The sequence below is a fragment of the Oncorhynchus kisutch genome, linkage group LG1, assembly GCF_002021735.2.
Source record: "Oncorhynchus kisutch isolate 150728-3 linkage group LG1, Okis_V2, whole genome shotgun sequence".
In the NCBI taxonomy this organism is placed as follows: Eukaryota; Metazoa; Chordata; class Actinopteri; order Salmoniformes; family Salmonidae; genus Oncorhynchus; species Oncorhynchus kisutch.
In genome coordinates this window covers 57,835,992-57,844,394 of record NC_034174.2, presented here as the reverse complement: position 1 = coordinate 57,844,394, position 8,403 = coordinate 57,835,992, and positions in this window count along the sequence as shown.

The window sequence follows — 8,403 nt, the reverse complement described above, 5'->3', positions numbered from 1 at the left end:
CAGACACAAAACGGGTATCCGACTACCTCCGGAGGCTGCATGTTAGCACCAGGTAGCTTATAAGATGGGGTTATTGATAGGTGGCATCACTAGCCCCATTTATACCTGGTTCAAACATGCATCCGTTGTCCTGAGCTGGTACACATTCTGTTGTGCCCACATTGGCAGGTGTGGAGGATCAAAAGAAGCATTGTGATCTGATTGTGATTAGCTCTTCCTGATTAGCTCTTCCTGACCACCTCCGGAGGTAGTCGAAGGCACATCCTGTATGGATATCCTTGAAGCGTAAACTAATCCTGACAACGAAAGCATAGACATTTCGCAGACGTCACGGTTGTCTCACCATCTCAACAAACAAAAAAAATGGACACTTGAATTAAGATCATAGAAGAAAAAGCGAGACATCCCACTCACAAATTTTTCTGTTTCAATGTTAGTCAATAAGTAGACCAGACCAGCTGCTATAGCATTAGTGCCTATGGGAGAGCCACCCCCTTAAAGGAAATCTCCACCCAAAAACTATTAGTCTATTGTTGACAAAAATAATGTTTGGCTTTTCAGCAATCAAATTGTCAAGATATGATGCATCATACAGGGGTGATTTCTGTATTTTGAAAGCAAGCAATGTAGATGTAGAAGCACGGTGGCTAGGAAAAACTCCCTAGAAAGGCAGGAACCTAGGAAGCGACCTAGAAAGGGACCAAGCTCTGTGGGGAGGCCAGTCCTATTCTGGCTGTGCCGGGTGGAGATAAGAGTACATGGCTATTAAGGCCAGATCGTTCAAATGTTCTTAGATGTCCAGCAGGGTCAAATAATAATCACAGTGGTTGTAGAGGGTGCAGCAGGTCAGCACCTCAGGAGTAAATGTCAGTTGGCTTTTCATAGCCGATCATTCAGAGGTCGATACAGCAGGTGCGGTAGAGAGGGAGAGGGTCGAAAACAGCAGGTTGGGGACAAGGTAGCACATCTGATGAACGGTGGGGCAATATAACCACACCCACTTTGCCACAGCACAGCCCCCACACCACTAGAGGGATATCAGACCAACTTACTTCCCTGAGACAAGGCTGAGTACAGCCCACGAAGATCTCCTCCACCTCACGAGCCAGAGGGGGTGCAAAACCAGACAGGAATATCATGTTTGTGACTCAACCCACTCAAGTTACATATAGCGGGGGAAAAGCATGGCACGGCGTGACGCACCCCTCCTAGGGACGGCATGCACTAGTAAGCCAGTGACTCAGCCCCCATAATAGGGTCAGAGGCAGAGACAGCAAGGGTGGTTCATCGCTCCATTGCCTTGCCATTCACCTTCGTACCCGTGCCAGACTACACTCAATCATAGGACCTACTGAAGAGATGAGTCTTCAGTAAAGACTTGGCGCTCTATAGGGGAAAGCCCTGTCTCCAGGAGTTTGCTTAGAAATTCTAGGGACAATGAGGTCGGGCATAGATGTTGGGATTAGGCCTGGCTCGCAGTCTACTTTCCAATTCATGCCAAAGGTGTTCGATGAGGATAGGTTCTGTGCAGGCCAGTCAAGTTCTTCCACACCGATATCAACAAACCATTTCTGTACGGACCTCGCTTTTGTGCACAGGGGAATTGTCATGCTGAAACAGGAAAGGGCATTCCCGAAGCTGTTGCCACAAAGTTGCAAGTACAGAATCATCTAGAATGTCATTGTATGTTGTAGTGTTAAGATTCCCCTTCACTGGAACGAATGGGTTTAACCCAAACATGAAAAACAGCCCCACACTATTATTCCTCCACAAAAACTTAGTTGGCACCATGCATTTGGGCAGGTAGAGATCTCCTGGCATCCGGCAAACCCAGAGTCGTCCGTTGGACTGCCAGATGGTGAAGTGCGATTCATCCCACCAGAGAATGCGTTTCCACTGCTCCAGAGTCCAATGGCGGCGAGCTTTACACCACTCCAGCCGACACTTGGCATTGCCAATGGGGATTCTAGGCTAGCGTGTTGCTGCTTGGCCATGGAAACCCATTTCATGAAGCTCCTGAAGAACAGTTAGTGCTGATGATGCTTCCACAGGCAGTTTGGAACTCAGTAGTGAGTGTTGCAACTGAGCACTTTATAACGTGCTTCTCGCGGCGGCACTCGGCGATCCCGTTCTGTGAGTTTGTGTGGCCTACCACTTCGCGGCTGAGCCGTTATTTCTCCTAGTCGTTTCCACTTCACAATAACAGCACTTACAGTTGACTGGGGAAGGTCTAGCAGGGCAGAAATGTGACAAACTGACTTATTGGAAAGGTGGAAACCTATGACGGTGCCACGTTGAAAGTCACAGCTCTTCAGTAAGGCCATTCCCACTGCCAAAGTGTGTCTACGGAGATCGTATATAAAACTGAGCACACAGCCATACAATACCATTCTGTTTAGACACCTACTCATTCAAGGGTTCTTCTTTATTTTTACTATTTTCTACATTGTATGATAATAGTGAAGACATTAAAACTTTGAAATAACACATATGGAATCATGTAGTAACCCCCCCAAAAAAAGTGTTAGATCTAAAATCCTTCAAAAGTAGCCACCCGTTGCCTTGACAGCTGGCATTCTCTCAGCCAGCTTCACCTGGAATGCTTTTCCAACAGTCTTGAAAGGACTTGTTGGCTGCTTTTCCTTCACTCTGCGGTCCAACTAGTCACAAACCATCTCAATTGCTCTACATAAAGTTCTTCATACATGAGTTGTCCTGCCTGTTTGGCCCTGTCCGGGGTTATCGTCGGACGGGGCCTCAGTGTCTCCCGACCCCTCCTGTCACAGCCTCCAGTATCTATAAATACAACCATTTCACTTTTGCATGCCAAAACCGAATGGCCACTGCTGTACATGCAGCCACTGCTTTGAACAGATTATACTCTGTAGAACGAGCAGCCAGCTCGCGTATGAACGAGTGCACCAGGGAGAATGCAACAAGCATGCAGATGCGATAAGTAAACACATTATCTAATTAGGAATAGCTAGCTAACAATGTCAAAAGCATGATGCGCTAGCCAGTCATTCTGAAATAATTTCATGTTTGAGTTAGTCAGATATTTGTTTAGAAAGACTTGAAATTGGCATGGGAACTCACTAGCAAGCAATCTGCTTAAGGTAGATAACTGGTTAATTTGACCAACAACTAATTATTTGACGCAAAAATGTACCTAATTATTTGTTTTAGTATACAACATGTCGCCCTGTCACCTACAGTAGAAGCTGATTAATTTACAACATGGTGGGGAAACAATAAGCCAACGTCATGGTTCTCTCCTACCAGATTCACAAGGTTCTAGCTAGTGTATCCCTCTGTCCTTCGACTACAGTTGGATGTAGATGTCCTGTTTATCAGGTCCCATGACCTTTATTATTTATTTACAAGTTAATTACAATTAGCACCATCTGTACCTGATCGAGCAGATCTAATCTCAAGAAAGTAAGCAAGCAAGTCTGGCACTAGATACATATTGGGAGGGAGACGAGAGCAGAGCCAGAAGTTCTAACTGAACGTACATTTGGTCCATTTACTTTGTGCTGTTATAATTTATGCAGTTCCCCCTCATAGTAAATATCTGGCAAAACAATCCAAGCAATGTTGGCATGGCCTATGCGCCCATGGAGGCAGAGCTGAGGGGCAGAGTAGTATTTGTATTTATTAGAAATCCCCATTAGCTGCTGCCACTGTTTCTGGGGTCCAAACACATTAAGGCTTACATTACCCATAAAACAAAAGATAACAGTACATCATTACACCACTAGATATCTACAATACAGCATGTACAATACCAGTCCCTCCAGGATTCCGTGATCGCATAATTCAATGCAAAAAATATATATATATATATATCAACCAATCAGCAGCCTGTATTTCAAACATAAGGAAGTGGATGGCTGCAAATGTGCTACTTTTAAACTCGGACAAAACAGAGATGCTAGTTCTAGGTCCCAAGAAACAATGATATCTTCTGTTGAATCTGACAATTAATCTTGATGGTTGTACAGTCGTCTCAAATAATGCTGAAAGACCTCAGCATTACTCGGGACCCTGATCTCTCTATTGACAAACATATCAAGACTGTTTCAAGGACTGCTTTTTTCCATCTACGTAACATTGCAAAAATCTGAAACTTTCTGTCCAAAAATAATGCTGAAAAATGTATTCATGCTTTTGTCACTTCTAGGTTAGACTACTGAAATTGTCTACTTTCCAGCTACCCGGATAAAGCACTAAATAAACTGCTAGAATCTTGACTACAACCCAAAAAATGTGATCATAAAACTCCAGTATTAGCCTCTCTACACTGGCTTCTTGTTAAGGCTAAGGCTGATTAAGGTTTTACTGCTAACCTACAAAGCTTTACATGGGCTTGCTCCTACCTATCCTTCTGATTTGGTCCTGCCGTACATACCTACACATACGCTACAGTCACAAGACGCAGGCCTCCTAACTGTCCCTAGAATTTCTAAGCAAACAGCTGGAGGCAGGACTTTCTCCTATAGAGCTCCATTTTTATGGAATGGTCTGCCTACCAATGTGAGAGACGCAGACTCGGTCTCAACTTTTAAGTCTTTATTGAAGACTCATCTCTTCAGTAGGATCTATGATTGAGTGTAGTCTGGCCCAGGAGTGTGAAGGTGAACGGAAAGGCAATGGAGCTTCGAACCACCCTTGTTGTCTCTGCCTGGCTGGTTCCTCTCTCTCCACTGGGATTCTCTGCCTCTAACCCTATTACAGGGGCTGAGTCACTGGCTTACTGGTGCTCTTCCATGCTGTCCCTAGGGGGGATGAGTCACTTGAGTGGGTTGAGTCACTGACATGATCTTCCTGTCTGGGTTGGCGCTCCCCCCTTGGGTTGTGCCGTTGCGGAGATCTTTGTGGGCTAAACTCGGCCTTGTCTCAGGAAGGTAAGTTGGTGGTTGAAGATATTCCTCTCGTGGTGTGGGGGCTGTGCTTTGGCTGTGCTTTGGCAGGTAGGGTTATATCGTAGGGTTATATCCTGCCTGTTTGGCCCTGTCCGGGGTTATCGTCGGACGGGGCCTCAGTGTCTCCCGACCCCTCCTGTCACAGCCTCCAGTATTTATGCTGCAGTAGTTTGTGTTGGGGGGCTAGGGTCAGTCTGTTATGTCTGGAGTATTTCTCCTGTCTTATCCGGTGTCCTGTGTGAATTTAAGTATGCTCTCTCTAATTCTCTCTCTCGGGGGACCTGAGCCCTAGGACCATGCCTCAGGACTGCCTGGCCTGATGACTCCTTGCTGTCCCCAGTCCACCTGGCCGTGTTGCTGCTCCAGTTTCAACTGTTCTCACCTGTTCACTGGACGTGCTACCTGTCCCAGACCATACTGTTTTCAACTCTCTAGAGACAGCAGGAGCGGTAGAGATACTCTGAATGATCGGCTATGAAAAGCCAACTGACATTTACTCCTGAGGTGCTGACCTGTTGCACCCTCTACAACCACTGTGATTATTATTATTTGACCCTGCTGGTCATCTATGAACATCTTGGCCATATTCTGTTATCTCCACCCGGCACAGCCAGAAGAGGACTGGCCACCCCTCATAGCCTGGTTCCTCTAGGTTCCTTCCTAGGTTCTGGCCTTTCTAGGGAGTTTTTCCTAGCCACCGTGCTTCTACACCTGCATTGATTGCTGTTTGGGGTTTTAGGCTGGGTGTCTGTACAGCACTTTCAGATATCAGCTGATGCTTTATAAATAAATTTGATATTATGCGAGAGCTCACAATTTTGACCAATCCCCATACTTTTAGCGCATAAAAGGGTCCAATCAAAAGCAGGTTTGTAATTTTGACCAATTACTGCACTGTTACCGTGGAAAATGGCCCAATCCAACCACTCGTCATCAGTGTTTTTCCCCCTGCCCTGTCAGCGTATTCAACTGCGAAGATGATGGGTGATTGTTGAAGGCTGACAATGAACAGAAATCAATCTCATTTGTCAACAAAAATGACAGCTAACGACCATGCGAAACAATTTCCAAATGTTTTTGGAAACTACAGAAAGTCGATAAATCAACAGTCACTTCGATTCAGCAAATCATATGAAAATGTCTGAACAGTTCCCACAGCAGCGGCAGATCACCATGACTGAAGTGGTAGCAGGGAAGACTGGTAAGTGCTGAAAGAATCAAGGTGAGTGGCGTTTTACTCAACTTTTACTCCGCTGACTTTGGCCTTAGTAGGGTGGTCGGCACTGCTCTCCTCAGTATAACTATGGAGAGCGCTGATCAAAGCACTGAGTGCAATTTGTCAGCTTTGCCATTTTAAACTCTCTGTAAAACTTAACACGGATCATGGAGAGTAAGATGGCGGGGGAGCAGAAGGCAGACGTTTTACGTTCCCCCAACCAATTGTGTTTTTTTCCCCATTTATCTGCGTCGTTTGTAACTAATTTTTTTACTCGTTGTACATAATGTTGCCGCTACCATCTCTTATGACCGAAAATAACTTCTAGACATCAGGACTGCGATTACTCACCACGGTCTAGTAGAATCCTTTTTCTTCTTTCACGACTCTGAAGAACCGGAGGCGGATGATATACAGCTCCCTCAAGAACAGGCCCCGACCCCAATGGTCTGCGTGACAGAGAAAGAGAGGCCGGAGAGCAGGCTGCCTTCTGAGAAGTCGGCAGCAATCGAATAAACCCCCACTTCCCTCAATTCTGCTAGCAAACATGTAATATTTGGACAATAAAATGGACAAGTTACTGGGAAGATTAAACTACCAACGGGACATTAAAAACTGTAATATCTTATGCTTCATGGAGTCGTGGCTGAACGATGACAATATCAACATACGATGAACCGGCAGGATAGAACAGCGGCGTCTGGTAAGGGTTGGCGGTCTATGTATTTTTGTAAACAACAGCTGGTGCACGATATCTAAGGAAGTCTCTAGCTATTGCTCGCCTGAGGTAGAGTTTCTCATGATAAGCTGTAGACCACACTACCTACCAAGAGAATTATTGTCTGTTCTTTGTAGCGGTTTACATACCACCACAGTCAGAGGCTGGCACTAAGATCGAATGAGCTGTATTCCGCCATAAGCAAAGAAAACACTCACCCAGATGCAGCGTTGATGACGCTCTTAGTAGCCGGGGACTTTAATGCAGGGAAACTTAAATCCATTTGACCAAATTTCTATCAGCATGTACAACCAGAGGGAAAATAACTCTGGACCACCTATACTCCACACACAGAGATGCAAACAAAGCTCTTCCTCCATTTGGCAAATCTGACAATAATTATATCCTCCTGATTCCTGTTTACAAGCAAAAATGAAAGCAGGAAGCACCAGTGACTAGATCAATATTTTTTTTTTAAATGGTCAGACGAAGCAGATGCTTAGCTACAAGACTGTTTTGCTAGCACAGACTGAAATATGTTCCGGGATTCCTCCAATGCCATTGAGGAGTACACCACATCAGTCATTGGCTTCATCAATAAGTACATCAATGACGTCATCCCCACAGTGACCGTATGTACATACCCCAACCAGAAGCCGTGGATTACAGGCAGCAGCCGCACTGAGCTAAAGGCTAGAGCTGCCGCTTCCAAGGAACGGGACTCTAACCCGGAAGTTAAGAAATCCCGCTATGCCCTCCGCCGAACCATCAAACAGGCAAAGCGTCAATACAGGACTAAGATTGAATCGTACTACACCGGCTCTGACACTCAGGGCCTGCAAACCATTACAGACTACAAAGGAAAGCACAGCCGAGAGCTGCCCTGCCGGACGAGCTAAACTACTTCTATGCTCGCATTGAGGCAAATAACACTGAAACATGCATGAGAGCACCAGCTGTACCGGAAGACTGATCACGCTCTCTGCAGCCGATGTGAGTAAGACCTTTGGACAGGTCAACATTCACAAGGCCGCACGGCCAGACGGATAACCAGGATGTGTACTGCGAGCATGTGCTGACCAACTGGCAAGTGTCTTCACTGACATTTTCAACCTCTCCCTGTCCAAGTCTCTAATACCAACATGTTTTAAGCGGACCACCATAGTATCTGTGTCCAAGAACACTAAGGTAACCTGCCTAAATGACTACCGACCCGTAGCACTCATGTCTGTAGCCATGTAGTGCTTTGAAAGGCTGGTCATGGTGCACAGCCACACCATCATCCCAGAAACCCTAGACCCACTCCAATTTCCATACCTCAGATCTACATATGATGCAGTCTCTATTGCACTCCACACTGCCCTTTCCCACCTGTACAAAAGGAACACCTATGTGAGAAATCTATTCATTGACTACAGCTCAGCGTTCAACACAGTGCCCTCAAAGCTCATCAATAAGCTAAGGACCCTGGGACTAAACACCTCCCTCTGCAACTGCATCCTGGACTTCCTGACGGGCCGCCCCCAGGTGCTAAGGGTAGGTAA